At 36.0% G+C, this 21921-nt stretch overlaps 1 long non-coding RNA gene across 2 annotated transcripts in view; it reads right to left on the bottom strand.

Moving 5' to 3' along the window:
- The window catches only part of LOC109264176 (uncharacterized), a 97476-nt gene extending 75822 nt beyond the window's left edge, over positions 1-21654 (bottom strand). For both annotated transcript variants that reach the window (XR_002078629.2, XR_002078628.2), the window contains exon 1: positions 21420-21654. This is a non-coding gene — a long non-coding RNA (uncharacterized LOC109264176). The remainder of the gene's footprint in view (positions 1-21419) is intronic.
- Between the last annotated feature and the right edge of the window lie 267 nt (positions 21655-21921).

The raw sequence follows: 21921 nt of genomic DNA, 5'->3' as shown, positions 1-21921 counted from the left end.
ATGAGTGCCCCTGCACAAAAATCCACTGTCACAGTGGGCTCACCTGCTCACTGAATAGTGCAGCCACTGCTGCAGTGAGCATGCCTGCATGCTGGACCCGGGGGTAAGAGGAACACCTTTGGTCATGGTTTTCCCCCATAGTGGAGAAAGAGAACAAAAGGACCCTAACAGTCCACCACTGAGAATCCCAATAGCCCTCACTGCCACTGTGGACACCCACAGCTTTGGCTGCTGATGACCTGCACCATTTTGCCAATGCTGAACTCAGCTGATTGATCCACATGGAGACTAGGCCACTGTCCCTCCCCAGAGCTGGAACCACTGCACCTTACCCAGCTTCCACCCTTCCACCCACACATAGCGGAAGGTTTTTGTAATCATTCTACAAAGTCTGGAAGAGGTAACTTATTTCTCAAATGCATAGACACCAATTCAAGGCTATAAAAACATGAAAATCAGGAAAACATGACGCCACCAATGAAACACAATTTTCTAAAGAAATGGAGATCTCCAAGTTCCCCAACAAAGAATTTTTAAAAATCATCTTAGGGACCCCCAGGTGGCTTAGTCGATTGAGCATCCAACTCTTGATTTCCACTTAGGTCATGATCCTGGGTTCATGGAATTGAGCCCATGTCAGGCTCTGGACTAAGCGTGGAGCCTGCTTAAGATTCTCTCTCTCTCTCTCTCTCTCTCTCTCTCTCTCTCTCTCTCTCCCTCTTCTCTCTCCCCCCGCCTGCATTTTTTCTCTCTAAAAAATTAAATTAAAAATCAAATTAAAGAAGGTCAATGAAAAAGACAATTATTTCAAAGAAGCTCAATGAGCAAGAAAAACAAAGCTGGAAGTGTCACATTCCTTACTTCAAAATATACGACATAGCTACAGTAATCATGAGAGTATACTGTGGGTATAAAAACAGGAATATAAAGCCCAGAAATAAATCCATGTATTTATGGACAAGTGATGTTTGACAAGAGCACCAGGTACACACGACTGGGGAAAGGATAGCTTCTTCAATAATTGGTGCTGGGAAAGCTGGATATCACATGCCAAAGGATGAATTACACTCTTATGTCATGCCACATACAAAACTCACCTCAAAACAGATTAAAGACCTAAACATAACATATAACACTATAACATTTTTACAAGAAAGCATAAGGAAAAAGCCTCCTGATATTGGTCTGGGCAATGATTTTTTGGGTATGACACCAATAGTATAGCTAACAAAAGCAAAAATTGATAAATTGGATTGGATCAAGTTTCTGTAAAGCAAATGAGTAATCAGCAGAGTGAAAAAGCAACCTACAGAATGGGAGAAAACATATTCAAGCCATATGTCTGATAAGAGATTAGTAGCCAAAATATATATGGAACTCATACAACTCAGTAGCAAAAGAAACAAATCACCTGATTAAAAAATGGACAAAGGACCTGATATGGATGGAGCTATGCTAAATGAAATAAGTCAGACAAAGAAAGAAAAATACCAATGATTTCACTCATATGTGGAATTTAAGATACAATACAGACAACAAAGGGGAAAAAAAAGAGAGAGAATGAGAGAGAGAGAGAGAGAGAAAACAAGAAACAGGCTTAACTATAGAGAACAAATTAATGGTTACCAGAGGGGAGTGGAGGGGGTAAGGGTGAAATAGGTGATGGGGATTAAGGGGTGAACTTGTCCTGATGAGCGTCTGGTGTTGTATAGAAGCTTGAATCACTGTATCGTATACCTGAAACTAATATCACACTGTATGTTAACTAACTGGTGTTGGAATAAAAACTAAAAAAAAAAAAAAAAAAAGATAAAAAGATATAAAAAAAGACAACAGGAAAAAGTAAAAAGCCTCCTCAATTATGAGGAAATGCAAATCCAAATCACAATGAGATATCACTTCACACAAGTTGGGATGGCCATTATGAGAAAGACAAGGGGTAACAAATGTTGCTGAAGATATAGAGAAAAAGAAATCACTTGTATATGGTTGGTAGAAATGTAAATTGGTATAACCATTATAGAAAACCATATGAAGATTCATCAAAATATTTAAATAGAATTATCATATGATAACCATCCATTTCTGGGTATATATCCAAAGGAGAATATGTAATCAGTATCTTGAATAGATACCTGCACTCCCATGTTCACTTCAGCATTAATAACAGCCAAGATATGGAAACAATCTAAATGTCTGTCATGGATGAATGGATAAAGAAAATGTAATACACACACACCCAGAAATATTATTCAACCTTAAGAAAGGAAAACCTGCTATTGGCAACAAAATGGATGTACCTGGAGGATATCGTCCCAAGTGAAGTAAGTCAGACACAGAAAGATAAATACTGCATGATATGACTTGTATGTGGAATCTAAAAATGTCAAAATCAGAGAAACAGTGAGTAGAATATTGTTTACCATGGGCTAGGGAAAGAGGGATATAGGCTGATGTTGGTCAATACGAAGTTTCAATTAAGCAAGATAAAAAATTGTGGAGGTCTAATGTACAATAGTTTGACTATATCAAATCATCAAATTGTGCACTTTAAATATATATAATTTTTAATTGTCAGCTATACCTCAATAAAGTTGGAAAAATAAAATAAAAATAAACATATTGGCGAATTATAAGTGAAGATATATTATCATTATAATTAATTATTATTATATATTTTGCCAACATATAATTTATGAGATTCTGAGACTATTCCGTAACACAGATCACTATTTTATGTAGGTAGATACTATGCTTATCATTTCATGATTTTGTAAAATCATATTTTCAGAAATATTCAGTCCATACTGCATCCTTTCATTTTATTTCATTCATCTTTCATTAAAGAAACAACAAACTTATGATTAACATGTAAATCAGAAACAAAATCAGCACACTTTTAGGGTGACTTTTATAAAAATATTAAATGTACTTTTCAGCAAGAGAGTTTGTCATAGTGAACGTGATACTCTTTCAACTATGGTAGTTATTTGCAAGCTGTGAAACATTAATATCAAATATTCAAAGGAGACTTTTCACAGCTGCCAAGTTAATCTCTTCTAAACCTAAATTCTGTTCATATAACCATGTAATCTGCTCAATAACCATGATTTGCTCCCCTGTTGCTTACCAAATTAATTAAAACTGAGACATTTTGGTATTTAAGACTGGAGACCATATGCCCTCAATCTGCCCTTCTCGTATTCTCTATCATAGTTCCTCTAAATTGTAGTATATATTTTAGCTAATGTAGGGTACTTATCAACTATAGTCCATGATCTCTGGGCTTGCCTACATTTGAGTGTCTTTGGGTTGTTCTCTCTTTGCATTGGAAGTTCTCTTGCCATCATAAACCGCCAATAGAAATCCCTCAAAAAATATCTTAAATGTTAGATCCAGAAAATCTCTGTTATCCTACACATGCAATGTAACTTTCTCTCAAGGAGACTTTTGATAATTGCTGTTTTGCTATGGCATGGGCTGGCATAAATTTACACTGTATTTCATTCTATGGCTTTCATTCTCTGTACTCCAACACACTATTCTATTGGATGCCTAATTAATTATAACTAAATAAATCCATCTGAACTTTCAACTACAACTTTCTACTCTAGGTCAATTCTATGTGTCCAACCTAGCTGACTCTTCATGACTGGCTGCATGTGTCAGTGAGATAGTGCATCCATCATTCTCTCTCTCTCTTGAGATTGTAGATAAATATTTAACTCTGAAGTTCCCCTTCATTAGCTGGATGTCTTCCTCCTTTTTCTAGTTCTTGTATCTGATATCTCCCATAGAATCCAGGATTTCCTCTTTGATTTACAACTCAAAGGACACTGATATATCATTGCTTAGAATCTCATGGCCTGATACAATCTCATGACTCAAACTTGCTGTATACATATGTAAACCTGCATTGGATGAACGTATTTTATTATCTCTTGGTGGATTTGTTCAACTGATGAATTTTCCTTTAAAAAAGGATTATCTTCCAATTCTGACCAGTTTTACATCTCTTTTAGTACTTCATTTAATTCCTTCTAGAGAATTCATGTATCTCAGTATCCACCATGCCTAGAGTTTCACCAAACACAACAGCGGATTTCACCTGAGAGGCCGTTTATTTGTCCTTCACTTTAGTGGGAACATCAATGTAAAAGATATTTTATAAGGACATAGCACCCTGGAACAAGCTCATATTAAGCTGACATTCCTTGGGATGACACAAGCACTACATCTCTTTGGAAATTGGTTGTATTAGAATCCACATCTGTGTTGCTATAGGATTGCTCTAACTTCTCCTTACTTTAGTGAGTGAACAAACTGTGTAATGCTGAAAAAGTCATGTAGACAGTGTTACAATCTCCTTGCCACTGCCACTAAAATGATTTTCACCAACCCCTTTCGCTGACCTACTTGGCTAGCTCCTACTGGATTTTCAGGATTTGGTTAATTATCATCTCCTCTAAGAGTTCTCCTTGACAATTTCATTTTAAGAATCTGCCTACACATTTTCATCATGGTAATCTATATTATTTATTCATCAGATTCATCACATCCTGAAATTAATTGTTCATATATTTATTCACATGTAAGTATTCAAAGATTATTACTTAAATAAATAGAAAAACTGACCATTATGCTATCATTGTAAATACTGTTCTGTAACAGGTTGTTAATTCTGTCTAGGAAAGAGAAATACTGGGGAAATCCTTGGAAAGATGGTAGTCATTGAAATTTGGCCCCAAAATGGGTAAAATTTGTTCCATATGGATAATATTTTTAAATGCTATTTGTACTGGAACTGACTTTATATGTAAGGGCTGTGATATAGTGCTCTTTTGACATTTTATATGATTTATTAATCACTTTTAAAGAATTTTTTAATGTTTATTTACTTTTGAGAGAGAGAGAGAACATGCACTAGCAGGGAAGGGGCAGAGAGAGGGAGAGATAGAGAGAGAGATGATCGAAGCAAGCTCTGTGCTGACAGCAGCAAGCCCGGTGTGGGGCTTGAATTCACGAATCATGAGATCATGACCTTAGCCAAAGTAGGTCGCTTAAGCACCTGAGCCACCCAGGCACTCCTCAAGAAATATTTTTTATAAATGCTTTTATAAATGTTCCTTTTGAATTCTTAGTAAGTTTGCAAATATGAAATCTATTTTGGGTTCTTTAATCTTATCATAACAGAGTGATCCAATATCACTACAAATTTACATTTTTAATTTTAAACCTGTCCAGTTATTTTTATGATTTTTGTATTCTATGTATCCTTTAAACATTTTATCACATTTTAAATATTTAACATTAGCAGAATAAAGAGTAAATAGATTCAAACTAAAGTTAAATTTCTGAACTCGTTCTCATATTCAGAAGCAGTAATTCTCTCATCATTTCATGTCTGCTTCTATTTTTATTGGTCTGTTTTTTTATCTCTAGCTTTGATGATCACTAGAAGTCTTTGCCACACTTTTGTCCTACTTTGTAACTGCTTTAGACAAACTGCAGCTCTAATAAAATAATCTGTTTTCTTCTCTTCCTCCCTCTTGCTTCCACCATGTTCAGCTCCTCCACTGTCTAAGATTAGAGGTCAATGTCATTTCTAAATCTAAGATCACCCATTCTATTTCACATAGCAGGGCTTCTTTCACTTTGTCTGTAGCCATTACTTTTCTCAATATCCAGTTAAAGAAACAGAAATATAATGCCCATGCTTTTATCACATTTTTATATATTTTGAAACCATCACTCAGTTCCTGGCAAATTCTTATCGTAGCCTTTGACTTGCTGTCAGTGTTTTTCCTCACTGTGGTCAGATTTTTAAAAATTAATTTTGGTCAGTATCAATTTTGACAAAGATCTTTCAAATGGAAGTGTTTTGTTTTTTTTTTTCTTAAGGTAACATATAGGGATGCCCATGCGGGATGATGAATAATAAGTTATTTTTTGCAACATGCACACACACACATACACACACATTCATTCACTATTTTAGTTTTCTTTATATATATTCCATGATTACAACCAAGAGGGAATGTAAAAAATTAGAGCCTGCTTGAAATTCTCTCTCTCTCTCCCTCTGCTCCTCAATCCAGCTCACACTGTCTCAGAAAAAATTAAAAGAAGAAAACAATCAATTAAAGTACAAATGTATGTCTCATATTTATCATCTTATACAAATAGACAGATGCCGCGGAGCAAATGAGAAGTTACCAATTTATCAAAGTTAACAGAATCATAATGTGAATCCCATGATAGAGTCAATTGAGATGTTCCATTGATTACACACACACACACACACACACACACACACACAAACACACACAGATAGAGAGAGAGAGAGAGAGAAACCTAGTTTTATTAAAATGACATATTTATTTGGATAAGAAAGTATTGAACATGTTCAGTCAAAATATCAGGTACATAGTGGTTTGTTATTTACACTTTTATTTCTAATGAGCTTCTATTAGTATTATATTCTTAGTATTTTTTGTATTATATGTTGAAATGATTAACAGTGTAGTTAGTGATTATGTTTTTATTCATAGAAAAAGTCAATATTTTCATGAATGTTTCTAGTTAATGTGGAAGAAAATCATGAAGTGATCAAAATCTAACTCTTGTTTGGAAAACAAAATTTTAATTTAAAAAATTTAATTAGTGGCTTGAGTATGTAATTTTACCTCTTTTTCCTTTGATAGACACATATACCAAAGACTTATATTAAGGAGAGTTGGGTAAAGGCAGGGAAGAAGCTTTCAGAAGGGGTATGGTATTTACTCTTGCACAAGGTACACACAGAAGCCTTTTCAATAAATTTTTACTTGATAGAGTCCTGATGAATGGGGAAGGTTATTCTAGGTAGAGGGAAGAGCAAATAAAAAATGCTGAGGAGGAATTTCCTTAGTGTTTTCTAAGAAGGAGAAACAGACAGTATCCCTGGAAATGAATGAGAACAACCAAGATTTCTGGACTGGGCAGCTAGAAGGATTTAGTTGCCATTCACTCGACTGAAAGAAGAATGTAGATGAAGCAAGTTTGGGAGTGGAGGTGAGCATGGTAGGGATATGGGCATGTTAAGTTTGAGATACGAGATCGATACTAAAATGAAATTTCAAGCAGAGAGTTATATATGTTTGGAGTTCAGAAGGTTAGTCAGACTTGAAGATATAAATTTGCAAGTTGTTACAGAAACTGGACAAAATCATAAAAGGAGGGCCTATAGAATGAAAACAGGTGAAGGCTAAAGCCTGTGCATTTGGGAACTCCCCTAAAAAAGAGTAAGTAGAGGAACCAGCAAAGAGATTGAAAAAAAGGGACATCAAGGCCAAAGGGACAAAGACAGTATGCAGTCAAAGAGGAGAGAGCCATCCATTCTCTTGAATAGTGCTGATACATTGTCAGTAATTGGAATGAGCAATGGGAAAGTAAGTTGAGGTTCAAGTCAGACTGGTGCAGTTCTGAGAGGAACTGAAAAGTGTTTATAGGCGATTCTTGCTGATTTTTTACTGGCAAAGAAATGGGCCAAGTAGCTTGTGAGACAAATGGAATAAATAAAGCTTGCATCTGTGTTTCAAAAGGAAGAAATGAGGAGCACCTGGGTAGCTCAATCAGTTGCACACCTGACTCCTGATTTTGGCTCAGGTCATGATCCCAGAGTCAAGGGATCCAGCATTGGGGGTCCATTCTCAGCACGGATCTTGCTTAGGATTCTCTCTCTTTCTCCCTTTGTCCCACTTCCCTGCTCTCTCTCTCTCTCTCTCTCTGTCTGTCTAAATAAAATTAAGAAAGAAAAGAAGAAATTATATTGTGTTGGCATTGACAAGGATATTTCAGGAGCTAGGGATCAGGAGATATTCTAGAAGGGAAAGAGTGAACAATGGAGTGGTGTCCTTGAGTAGACAAGAAAAGATAGGACCTTGGTCACTGCATGGGTAGAGATTGTTCATTTATGGCTATAGGGAGAGAAAGGCATGCGGGTACAGTTGCTGATAGGAAAGTACCATGCGCTATATTAAGAAATGAGAGCAAGACCTTGAGCCTTAGGGCACTAGAAAGCATCCTTCTCTGACATGGGTATCATTGGCATGTGTGATGTCGGAGTCAAGAGGAGATGGAGTTTTTAAAAATCTTTGTGACTCTTTGCGTAATTTTCTGACACCCCCCTCCAGTGTGATTTTAACTTTATAGTTAGGGATTCTTGTTACCAATTATTTTCTTCCTTACAATGCTAATTAATTAATTCAGACACAACACAAAATATTTAATCTAATGTTACATACTTCTGTGTTTTTCTTACTAACATAGCTAATGTTTATTTGGGACTAAAATATGCTAGACATAGTTGTAAGCACTTTACATATTATTATGTATTATATTATTTTTTGAAAACTGATGTGTATTTATTAGCATTCATTTTAGGTTAGGGAATGTAGTGCCTGAGCTTATTTTCTTTTTCCATTTTGTGTTCTGTCTTTGTATACTGGGATTTGGAGAATTGGAAATCAAAGTCTTAGTAGTCCCTATGTCAATATTTCTCTCCTACCACTCTATATCAAGCAAAATGTCTACCACCTTTCCTCAAATTTTTCAAATCCTACAAAGATTAGGGGGGAAACGAAAAAGGTTTTGGTTTGTTTGGGTCAGAAGAAGATAGTAATTTCCCATTCAAATAAATTGTTAAATACCAGAAATATCTAAGCCATCACTTTGATTTTAACTGAATGCCATCACTCTGAATCTTATCTTGCCATATGGCTTCTTGTGGATTAAAAAACATAAAAAAAACTTTACCTCTTATTATTTTTAATGTACGTTTCTTCTTGCCTCTTTAATTTCATTCTATTTTATTTTTAAAGATAGTGGTATGCCAAATTTAATAAAAACTGGATTTATAACCAATTTTATAAGAATGTGATTGGATTTAAACAATAATTAGATGAAATATCCCAGTAAGTAATCGTGAACTAATAAGAGAATAACAGTAGAATAGAAATCTTTATATGGCATTCTATTGAGTCCTCTGGCCTTTTAGAAATAGCATAGTTCACAGAAATACATTTATATTTCATATTAAATTCAATGTTTATGCAATTGCAAAAGTAAATAATTTTGTTTGTATAGTATATTGGAATCAACATACAAAACAGGTAATGATAAATATATTGTTTTAATTTGAGTGTGGTTATTTAAAATTCTATCCATAAAATATTTATTATAATATTCATAATGTTATTAATGAGAAAATTCTGGACTTACTTTGATTTTTTTTAACCTGGAGAAGGTGAACACTTGGCAGATAAAATGTAGGTTGATTGTTTTTAATTCTTTTTTTTATTTTTTATGTAACATAAGACAAATAGTAAGACTACTTGGATGACTGATTAGAAATAGATATTATTTCTGTATAATTCTCATTTCTAGAAGTTCAGTTTGGCTAGCATAATCCTGACAAAGACAATAGAAACTGATAAACACTTAAAACACCTGAAATATCTTGCTTCCATAGAGAAATCCCCCAACAAATAGTCATTTAATAAAACTCTCTGATTAGCTACATGGATTGTGTTCCAGTCTGGAGTTTGGGGACAAAAGATTGATTAAGAAGTATATACGGAATTAGTTCAAAATAAAAGGGTAGGGGTTGTATAAAAACTAATTAGTTTCTAAATCTGGTTAGGGTTAACAGTGATTTATCTTTTACATCCTAACAGAGAACAAAGGAATAAGGGAATTAGAGAAGAGAAACCTGAACCTAAAGCAAAAGAGGAAAGAAAACAATAGCAAAATACACCAATGATGAAATTCAAGACTGCTTTTACATCTATTTGAGTGTGTGCGTGCATGCGTGAATGTGTGTGTGTGTGTGTATGTGCGTGTGTGTTAGGGGGAGTGGTGCATCCACTATGAAATGTACCTTAGATCATTCAGAAATCAATGCTGGCCAGTAGGTATTGGAAATGGGTACTTCAATGATGTATGTGTATCTATGTGTCTGGGTTTTGGGAAGGGTATCTGCAATGAAAGGCATTCTATAAGGAGCTGAGAACACAATGCAATGCTAGTGGGATTTGAGAGGGGACTGCTCTGATGCTCAATGAATCATGCAAGGGAAGTGGAGGGAACAAAGAGGAGGCGATGAAAGTTTCTGGATATGAATCATGTGAAGTTTTATTATGGTGACAGTTATTTGTATACGTGGAAAACGCAAAACTTTACTTTCTTGTTATAAACACAACTTGAACTTCAGGCCTCCAATACAAGTACCTGATGTTTTGTAGTTCTGGAAAGCAATGTATATCGTTAGTCTCTATAAATAACTATAATTATTAAATTAAAGTGCCTTTGCATACTACATAAAGAAAAGGACGAGGGTGATTTTTTGATCTATGCATTATTTCACCCTAAAGAGGCTGCAATGTGGAGTGGGTGAGAGGTGGGATCTCTAACCAGGCTGCTGCAATTCTACTCCCAGCTGTGAAACTTACTGGTCATGCTACCAGACACACAGCCCTTAGTCTTCTTTTTCTTCTAAGACTTGATCAGTAAAATGGGTACATAAACAATATCAATTTCACAGAGACGGTGTTAAATTTTAATATACAAATACTTGTAAAGTGCATAAAAAGTTCCTGACATTAAAGAATCCAATAAATGTCCAATCTCATAAATGCTGGTGAATGGAAATGTGACTTTAATGTGAAAGATAGAAAAGGACATTTATAAAGTGTCTGTGCCATAATTTAAGCTAAAGATTGGGGAAATTTGCTACTTACGACAATCTTTCAAGTGTCAAAACACGACAAGATTTTTCATTTAAATACCATTTCCATTTTCTGTGCAAAGTGTCATGGTTTTTAATGTAATGGTGTGGAAAATTTTACCTGGCACAAAAATTGCCAATGGGGATTGTTTATCCCTAAATAAAATTTGTTTTAGATGGTGAGCATGATGCAGGTTAGGTTATCTAAAGCAAAGTAGAATAACCTCAAGAGCTTTCAGGAAGATGGTGGCATAGGAGGACGCTTGGCTCACTGCGTCCTGCTGATCACTTAGATTCCACCCACACCTGCCTAAATAACCCGGAAAAACACCAGAAGACTAGCAGAATGGGTCCTCCTGAGCCAAGTGTAGACAAGAGGCCCACGGAAGAGGGTAGGAAGGGTGGAGAGGCTGTGCATGATACATTCACTGGCGGGAGGGAGTCAGGGCGGAGGGGCAGCCTGCCAGCAAAGCAGAGCCCCCAAGTCTGGCTGGCAAAAGCAGAGGGGCCGAACAGAGTGTGTTCAGACAGCAAGCGGGACTTGACATCTGGAAGGTTATAAGGTAACAGCTCTGCTCTGACAGCGGGAAGGCTGGAGGAAAATGGGAGGGAGAGTTGTTGAGCCCCGGACGACAGAGCACAGCTTGGCGGGGAACAGAGGCGCTCACAAGCGCCATCTCCCTCACCCATCCCCCAGCCAAAATCCCAAAGGGAACCAGTTCCTGCCAGGGAACTTGCTTGCACCATGCAAACACCCAGCACTGTGCTTCTGAGGATCCATCCCTCTGATGGCAGGTCTGACTCCCTCCCACTGCCTCAGGGCCCCTCCCAAAGCAGACCTCCAAAGGAAAAGTGAGCTAGGCCTGCCCCTCCCGGCCCTGCACCTTGCCAATCCACCCCAGCTAATATGCCAGATCCCCAGCACCACAAGCCTGGAAGTGTGCAAGTAGCCCAGACCAGCCACACCACCCCACAGTGAATCCGCCCCTAGGAGAAGGGAAGAGAAGGTACACAAGAGTCTGACTGTGGCCCCGCCCACCAAGCAAGTTATTCAAGACAGCACAGGGGAAATGCCCCACAGTTCCACACCACTCCAGGGACTATCCAAAATGACAAAAAGGAAGAATTCCCCTCAAAAGAATCTCCAGGAAATAATGACAGCTAACGAACTGATCAAAAATGATTTAAACAATATAACAGAAAATGAATTTAGAATGATAGTCATAAAATTAATCGTTGGGCTTGAAAACAGTATAAAGGACAGCAGACAATTTATTGCTACAGAGATCAAGGGACTAAGGAATAGTCAGGAGGAGCTAAAAAATGCTATCCATGAGCTACAAAATAAAATGGAGACAACCACAGCTTGGATTGAAGAGGCAGAGGAGAGAATAGGTGAACTGGAAGATAAAATTGTGGAAAAAGAGGAAGCTGAGAAAAAGAGAGACTAAAAAAAAAATCCAGGAGTATGAAGGGAAAATTAGAGAACTAAGTGATGCACTAAAAAGAAATAATCTATGCATAATTGGTATTCAAAGGAGGAAGAGAGAGGGAAAGGTGCTGAAGGGGTACTTGAAGAAATAATAGCTGAGAATTTCCCTGATCTGGGGAAGGAAAAAGGCATTGAAAGCCAAGAGGCACAGAGAACTCCGTTCAGACTTAACTTGAATCGATCTGCACGACATATCATAGTGAAACTGGCAAAATACAAGGATAAAGAGAAAATTCTGAAAGCAGCTAGGGATAAACGTGCTCTAACATATACAGGGAGACTGATAAGACTCGTGATGGATCTCTCTACTGAAACTTGGCAGGCCAGAAAGGAATGGCAGGAGATCTTCAATGTGATGAACAGAAAAAATATGCAGCCGAGAATCCTTTATCCAGCAAGTCTGTCATTTAGAATAGAAGGAGAGATAAAGGTCTTCCCAAAAAAACAAAAATGAAGGAATTCATCACCACTAAACCAGCCCTACAAGAGAGCCTAAGGGGGATCCTGTGAGACAAAGTACCAGAGACATCGCTACAAGCATGAAACCAACAGACATAACAATGACTCTAAACTCACATCTTTCTATAATAACGCTGAATGTAAATTGACTTATATCAGACAAACTAGACTTTAAATTAAAGGCTGTAACAAGAGATGAAGAAGGGCATTATATAATAATTACAGGGTCTATCCATCAGGAAGAGCTAACAATTATAAAAGTCTATGCACCGAATACGGAAGCCCCCAAATATATAAAACAATTACTCACAAACATAAGCAACCTTATTGATAAGAATGTGGTAATTGCAGGGGAATTTAACACTCCCCTTACAGAAATGGATAGATCATCTAGACACACAGTCAATAAAGAAACAAGGGCCCTGAATGATACATTGGATCAGATGGACTTGACAGATACATTTAGAACTCTGCATCCCAAAGCAACAGAATATACTTTCTTCTCGAGTGCACATGGAACATTCTCCAAGATAGATCACATACTGGGTCACAAAACAGCCCTTCATAAGTATACAAGAATTGAGATCATACCATGCATACTTTCAGACCACAATGCTATGAAGCTTGAAATCAACCACAAGATAAAGTCTGGAAAACCTCCAAAAGCATGGAGGTTAAAGAACACCCTACTAAAGAATGAATGGGCCAACCAGGCAATTAGAGAAGAAATTAAAAAAAATATGGAAACAAACAAAAATGAAAATACAACAATCCAAACGCTTTGGGATGCAGCAAAGGCAGTCCTGAGAGGAAAATACATTGCAATCCAGGCCTATCTCAAGAAACAAGAAAAATCCCAAATACAAAATCTAACAGCACACCTAAAGGAAATAGAAGCAAAACAGCAAAGACACCCTAAACCCAACAGCAGAAGATAAATAATAAAGATTAGAGCAGAAATAAACAATATAGAATCTAAAAAAACTATAGAGCAGATCAACGAAACCAAGAGTTGATTTTTTGAAAAAAATAAACAAAATTGACAAACCTCTAGCCAGGCTTCTCAAAAAGAAAAGGGAGATGACCCAAATAGATAAAATCATGAATGAAAATGGAATTATTACAACCAATCCCTCAGACATACAAGCAATTATCAGGGAATACTATGAAAAACTATATGCCAACAAACTGGACAACCTGGAAGAAATGAACAAATTCCTAAACACCCACACACTTCCAAAACTCAATCAGGAAGAAATAGAAAGCTTGAACAGACCCATAACCAGCAAGGAAATTGAATCAGTTATCAAAAATCTCCCAACAAATAAGAATCCAGGACCAGATGGTTTCCCAGGGGAGTTCTACAGACATTTAAAGCAGAGACAATACCTATCCTTCTCAAGCTATACCAAAAAATAAAAAGGGAAGGAAAACTTCCAGACTCATTCTATGAAGCCAGTATTACTTTGATTCCTAAACCAGACAGAGACCCAGGAAAAAAAGAGAACTACAGGCCAATATCCCTGGTGAATATGGATGCAAAAATTCTCAATAAGATACTAGCAAATCAAATTCAACAGCATATAAAAAGAATTATTCACCATGATCAAGTGGGATTCACTCCTGGGATGCAGGTCTGGATCAACATTTGCAAACCAATCAATGTGATACATCACATTAATAAAAGAAAAGATAAGAACCATATAATCCTGCCAATTGATGCAGAAAAAGCATTTGACAAAACTCAGCATCCTTTCTTAATAAAAACCCTCAAGAAAGTCGGAATAGAAGGAACATACTTAAACATCATAAAAGCCATTTATGAAAAGCCCACAGCTAACATCATTCTCAATGGGGAAAAACTGACAGCTTTTTCCCTGAGATCAGGAACACGACAGGGATGTCCACTCTCACCGCTGTTGTTTAACATAGTGTTGGAAGTTCTAGCATCAGCAATCAGACAACAAAAGGAAATCAAAGGCATCAAAATTGGCAAAGATGAAGTCAAGCTTTCACTTTTTGCAGATGACATGATACTATACATGGAAAATCCAACAGACTCCACCAAAACTCTGCTAGAACTGATACATGAATTCAGCAAAGTTGCAGGATACAAAAATCAATGTACAGAAATCAGTTGCATTCTTATACACTAACAATGAAGCAACAGAAAGACAAATAAAGGAACTGATCCCATTCACAATTGCACCAAGAAGCATAAAATACCTAGGAATAAATCTAACCAAAGATGTATAAGATCTGTATGCTGAAAACTATAGAAAGCTTATGAAGCAAATTGAAGAAGATATAAAGAAATGGAAAAACATTCCATGCTCATGGGTTGGAAGAATAAATGTTGTCAAAATGTCAATACTACCCAAAGCTATCTACACATTCAATGCAATCCCAATCAAAATTGCACCAGCATTCTTTTCGAAGCTAGAACAAGCAATCCTAAAATTCATATGGAACCACAAAAGGCCCCGAATAGCCAAAGTAATTTTGAAGAAGACCAAAGCAGGAGGCATCACAATCCCAGACTTTAGCCTCTACTACAAAGCTGTCATCATCAAGACAGCATGGTATTGGCACAAAAACAGACACATAGACCAATGAAATAGAATAGAAACCCCAGAACTAGACTCACAAAAGTATGGCCGACTAATCTTTGACAAAGCAGGAAAGAATATCCAATGGAAAAAAGACAGTCTCTGTAACAAGTGGTGCTGGGAGAACTCACAGCAACATGTAGAAGGTTGAAACTAGACCACTTTCTCACACCATTCACAAAAATAAACTCAAAATGGATAAAGGACCTGAATGTGAAGCAGGAAACCATCAAAACCCTAAAGGAGAAAACAGGAAAAGACCTCTCTGACCTCAGCCACAGCAATTTCTTACTTGACACATCCCAAAAGGCAAAGGAATTAAAAGCAAAAATGAACTATTGGGACCTCATCAAGATAAAAATCTTCTGCACTGCAAAGGAAACAATCAACAAAACTAAAAGGCAACCAACGGAATGGGAAAAGATATTTGCAAATGACATCGGACAAAGGGCTAGTATCCAAAATCTATAAAGAGCTCACCAAACTCCATACCCGAAAAACAAATAATCCAGTGAAGAAATGGTCAGAAGACATGAATAGACACTTCTCTAAAGAAGACATCCGGATGGCCAACAGGCACATGAAAAGATGCTCAACGTCGCTTCTCATCAGGGAAATACAAATCAAAATCACACTCAGATATCACCTCACGCCAGTCAGAGTGGCCAAAATGAACAAATCAGGAGACTATAGATGCTGGAGAGGATGTGGAGAAACGGGAACCCTCTTGCACTGTTGGTGGGAATGCAAATTGGTGCAGCCCCTCTGGAAAACAGTGTGGAGTTTCCTCAGAAAATTAAAAATAGACCTACCCTTGACCCAGCAATAGCACTGCTAGGAATTTACCCAAGGGATACAGGAGTACTGATGCATAGGGACACTTGTACCCCAATGTTTATAGCAGCACTCTCAACAATAGCCAAATTATGGAAAGAGCCTAAATGTCATCAATGTGGATCCTGAAAAACTTAACAGAAACCCATGGGGGAGGGGAAGGAAAAAAAAAAGAGGTTAGAGTGGAAGAGAGCCAAAACATAAGAGACTGTTAAAAACTGAGAAGAAACTGAGGGTTGATGGGGGGTGGGAGGGAGGGGAGGGTGGGTGATGGGTATTGAGGAGGGCATCTTTTGGGATGAGCACTGGGTGTTGTATGGAAACCAATTTGACAATAAACTTCATATATTGAAAAAAAAATTTATGTATTAGGATTTCATATAGAACTTGTGATTTCAGTTTTTATTATTTTAGCATTATGGTGAGCTTTAATAATAAATATTTAAAATTGCTTAATAATTATTTCATAAAAGGTAAAAGTGGAATATAATAGTAAAACAAAAGATATAATGTATTTTTTAGGAATAGTAAGTTGCTTCTCCGTGGCAAGATGAGAAAACTGGCCCAGAAGAAGAAATAAACTATATGTCAGGTTATTTATATTTATTATATTCTGGTTACCATTGGTATTAAAGTAAATATAAGATAAAAAGCAATTAACATTAGAAGTCAGAATGAGATTTATATATTTCAAGTATATTGAGACAATAAAGGTGAAAAATGTGGTCCCTGTAATATAAATAAAAGAAGGGGCTGAAGGGACCAATTTCCAGACTCTTGGTAGAACTATAAACTGCGATGTGTTTACTAACATATATTAATTTTTTTTTTAGATAAAAGAGTGTGTGGAGTGGACAGAGGGAGGGGAAGAGAGAGAATGCCACGCAGGATCCTCACAAATGGACACGGAGACCAATGTGAGGCTCAATCCGACCAACTGTGAGATCATGACCTGAGATGAAACCAAGCCGGAGGCCTAACTAATTGAGCCACTGAGGCTCCCCAACATACTTTAAAAGTTTTAGGAGGCTTTCCACTTTTCTATTAAAAAATTATAGTTTTAGGAATTTATTTTTAAGCATACTATTGAAGCATGATTTCTTAAAGGTATAATTTTTCTACTTTTATCTGTAATAGTGATCATTTAAAAAACAAAGACCTGGGGCGTCCGGGTGGCTCAGTCAGTTTAGCGTCCAGCTTTGGCTCAGGTAATGATCTCACAGTTCATGAGTTCCAGTCCCACATTGTCAGTTCTCAGCACAGAGCCCACTTCAGATGCTCTGTCCCCCTCTCTTCTTGCCCCTCCCCACTTTGTGTTCTCTCTCACTCTGAAAAATAAACATTAAAAAATAAAGAAATAAAAATAAAAAACAAAGACCTAATATATTATAAAATACTAATACAATGAACTAATATAACACTTTTACAAATTAAGTAGTAAAGAATCTCTCAAATTTCTAATGCAATATATTAAGTAAAAAAATCTTCAGATTCTAAAAGATTATTACAGAATAGTCTATTCTTTCACAGTAATGAAAAAATAACTTAAGAGAGATACTCTTTTATTTAGGCTTACTAGGAGGTTAATCTTTTTTGTACTTTCTAAATTTCTAGGGAACATATAATATCTTTATGTTTAAAATACATTGCCATCAAAAAGTAAATTATATACCAAACATTTACGTTGATCTCAAATCAATAAAACCATCAAATCAAAAGCAAGCTCAGAAAGCCTTTGAGAAAATAGATTTTCCCATTACAAGTCAACATTTAGAAATCATAAAGACTATACTACAAAGAAAATTTTAACATACACACAAGTTAACTGGAAAAACTTGTTATATATATGCAAGGAAATGTCATTTATTTTTTTATATGAGGAAAAAATTTAATTTACCAAAAACCTACCAACAATATCTCCTGTCTTCTGGTAGAGATGGGCAAGAACAGGAGTACATAGTTAACAGAAGTAGTAGAGGGGCACCTGGGTGTCTCAGTTGATAGAGCATCCAACTTTGGCTTAGGTCATGATCTCATTGTTTGTGAGTTCAAGCCCCACATCGGGCTCTGTGCTGTCATCAGAGAGCCTGCTTCAGATCCTTTATCCACCCCCCTCTCATTCTCAAAAATAAGTAAGCATTAAAAAAATAAAAAAAATACAAGTACTAGAAACTATAAGGTACTGTATTTACCTTAAATCTATTTTCAATATTCAAAAGAGAATTTGAAATTAAGATAATGAAATAAAAATTTTTAATGCCATTTAAATATTTCAAAATAATTTTGACATTTTCATATTTATATAAACATTAAATATAATTTGAATTTATTAATAGTGTATGTGTATCAGAGAATTAAAAAATATAGAAAATATAGTAACTTACTTCTCTTTTTATATTTCGATGTTGTTTAAGTTAGCTACAATAGTATACTTTATAATCAGAAAACTAGGGTAATAAAAGAATATATATAATATTAAACAACATATTTATTCATTTTGAAAGAGTTATTCAAGAAAATTTCACATATTCTGGTTATTCCTGAGTCTAATTCTAGCCTAGGAATAACTGATACCTATATTTTGCTTTTGACAGACTAATTGTAAAATACCACAATACACACTAGCGGTTTTCACTTTGTGTCTTGTAAAATTGTGGTGTATCTCCTTTTTTCTGTTCTTTTTGATTTTTTTTATTATTGAGACATTAAAACATCACATTTTCATTTATGACATTAATATATATTAAAACTACATTGTATTTAATTACTTTTTGAGTTATTAACTCCTGCCGTATGGTATTTCTCAACTCTGGCTGCTATAATAAAATGCGGCATAATGGATGGGTTAAACGGGAATTTATTTCTCACAGTTCTGCAGACTTCCAGGAAGTCCAAGACCAAAGTGCTAGCCAATTTGCCTCCTCCCTTGAGGGACTTATTCCTGACTTGTAGACAGCTGCCTTCTTGCTGCAGCTTTACGTGTTAGGAAGAGAACACACTGTGTCCCCTCTTTCTCCCTTTATCAGGACACTGCTTCCATCATGGGGGCCTCGCCCTACTTTCAAGCACCATCACCTTGTGGGCTTTAATATACGAATGTGGGGGGGAGGGGACACAAACATTCAGACATGACACATGTAATCATTTCCCATAAGCCTTTATATAATCTAGGCTTTTGCATACTGCTAGTTACTTTACTTGCTTTCAGTGATTAGAATTCATTTACACAAATTTATTTATGAATTTGCTAAATATTTGACCTACAACTACAAGGTATCTTAACCTAATTGTGCTTTTTGAAATGATCTCAACTGATGAGAAAAAAAAAAAATATGGGGAACTCTTCAAAGACAAATAGTTATCTTTGTAATTTCATTTATTGTCTCATAAATAAAACACAAAGAGTTATCTTTGTAATTTCATTTACTGTCTCATAAATAAAACAGTAAACTATTCAATGGGATGTTGTGTCATCCTGGTGGAAAATCCTATTGTACGAGACATTGAGTCTCTATTAGAAATACAGAAAGTAGGAAACGGTATGCACATCTATTTACTGAATTTTCTCTTTTGAGGACAGGAATATAACTGGAAGGATAAAAAACACAGGGGCTATGCTTAGATTCATGCCAAGTGGCACAGCTTGAATCTCCCGAAAATAACCCTTGAATTAAAAATGAATTAATAAATATTAGTTATAATAATACACCAGATTCCAAGGCATTTAAAAGAAATTTTTTAATGTTTATTTATTTTTGAGAGACACAGAGACAGAATGCGAGTGGGTTGGGGCAGAGAGAGAGGGAAGCACAGAATCCGAAGCAGGCTCTGAGCTGTCAGCACAGAGCCTGACGCAGGGTTCGAACTCACGAGCTGAGTTGAAGCTAGATGCTCAACTGACTGAGCCACCCAGGTGCCCCTGGATTCTGAGGCATTTAAGAGCGAGGATTTACAAATGGAATACTATTCAGCTATAAAATGGAAGGAAATCCTGCCATTTGCTAGAACATGGATGGATCTTGAGGGTATTATGCTAAGTGAAATAAATCAGAAAGATAAATACTGAATACTCTCACTAATATGTAGAATTTAAAAATAAGCAAAACAAACAAACAAAGAAACTGAAAATAAAAATTAAAAAAAAAGAGCAGGGATTCTTAATCTGGACACTGATGACACAAGGTCAGTAGCTAGCACTGAATATTTCTTTGTATTACTTTCTAAATACCTTCAAACTGGGAATTCCAGCAAAATTATCAAAACCAATCTTATCATTTAAGAATTAGAGATGCACTTTAATTAAAGGGGAAAAACGGAAGAAGGGTGAAAGTTAACAAGCAATTGATAGTTATTATAAGAACTATTTTGTTGGTAAGCAATTAAATAAAAAAGAATTGAACTAGAATTGTTAGTCCACTTTAATTCCCCCATCCACTTAAATAAATATGTATCATAGATAAAGAAATACAAATTCAGAAAATGTGCAAGACATTCCCCACAACTGAAATCTAACTGAACAATATGACTGTAGCAATAGGTGTCTGATACCTGTTCCCTTACTTTTACAATAACAACAATAACAGCACCAATAATATTAGGCAACATTGGGCGTTTATTATGGGCCAGGCACTATTCTGTGCCTTTTATATGTATTAATTCATTGACTCATTCTCAAAATAACCCAGGATTTTTTTTATCGGTTCCATATTTCATTCTGTTCTTATACAAATATGTTTTGCACTGTAATTACTTTTTATTCCATTTCTGTCAAGGGATAAAATAAGTACATCACAATTCACAAAGAGCAAATGTCTCCAATTACTAAATAATGAGGTAATTATGAAAAATATTTTGCTTTTCTTAACCACTTCAAGATACTAGAATATTGGTTAGTCTCTCCTGACTTTGCATTTATCTGCTTCTCTGGAACAGTTCCTAGTCCTTTAGCAGAATTGAAATGCTATTACAAATTAAAATGTTACATAACATCTAAACCGGGCCTTTATCCGTAAGCTAGGTTTTAGAATTAAAAGAAAAAAATAAGCTAGAGCCCTCAAAGTTTTTCCAAAAGAAAAATACCAATCACATCATTATCTTTTTAGGGAACAAACTTCTCTTCATTTTTATAACTACCACATCCTTTTTCCCCACACAGTACTTTTTGGTTAATGATTGTGGTTCCATTTGATATCATTAGAAAATTCATAGATCTTTTTCAATCAATAAATTTCAATATATAAAAATATAAAAAGTTACCTACCATGTGTTTTAAGGTAGTTGGCTGCAAAATTAAATGTCCGTTGAGATCAGCACGTGAGGAATAAATGAGAAGCATCAGAAGCGCCCATGCAAATATCGTACTGAGGGAGCGGTGTCCTAGTTTCCGCAGATCCTTGCTCCTTAGAACATTCTGCAGAGGCAGGGTGGAACCCACTCAAAATCTGGTTTGTATGTCATAAAATGATGCTGCAGACACACACAGAAAGGAATAGAAAAGTTTATTACTAGCATAATAAGAGTTTTGGGGGAGAGCAGAGTAAGCCTCCTGAGTGAGTCTGAAATGGTTTGTGAGAGTCTGAAAGGAGACTGGCTTGGGGTTTTTATCATAGTGAGGGTGTGGGCTGGACACCACATTTCTAGTTGTGGGCACAGGTGTCCCAGTTGTTTCTGGGATTTGAACCTCACACCAGGTGAGGGAGCACATAGACGTTGTTCCCAGCCTGTGCAAAAGTAGGCCAGGAAGTGAAGAGAGAGTGAAGCCT

This window comes from Panthera pardus, unplaced genomic scaffold (assembly GCF_024362965.1).
Source record: "Panthera pardus isolate Hobbes unplaced genomic scaffold, ASM2436296v1 HiC_scaffold_1, whole genome shotgun sequence".
Taxonomy (NCBI): Eukaryota; Metazoa; Chordata; class Mammalia; order Carnivora; family Felidae; genus Panthera; species Panthera pardus.
The sequence above is the reverse complement of the archived record's forward strand: the minus strand, read 5'-3'. Positions and strand labels throughout refer to the sequence as shown.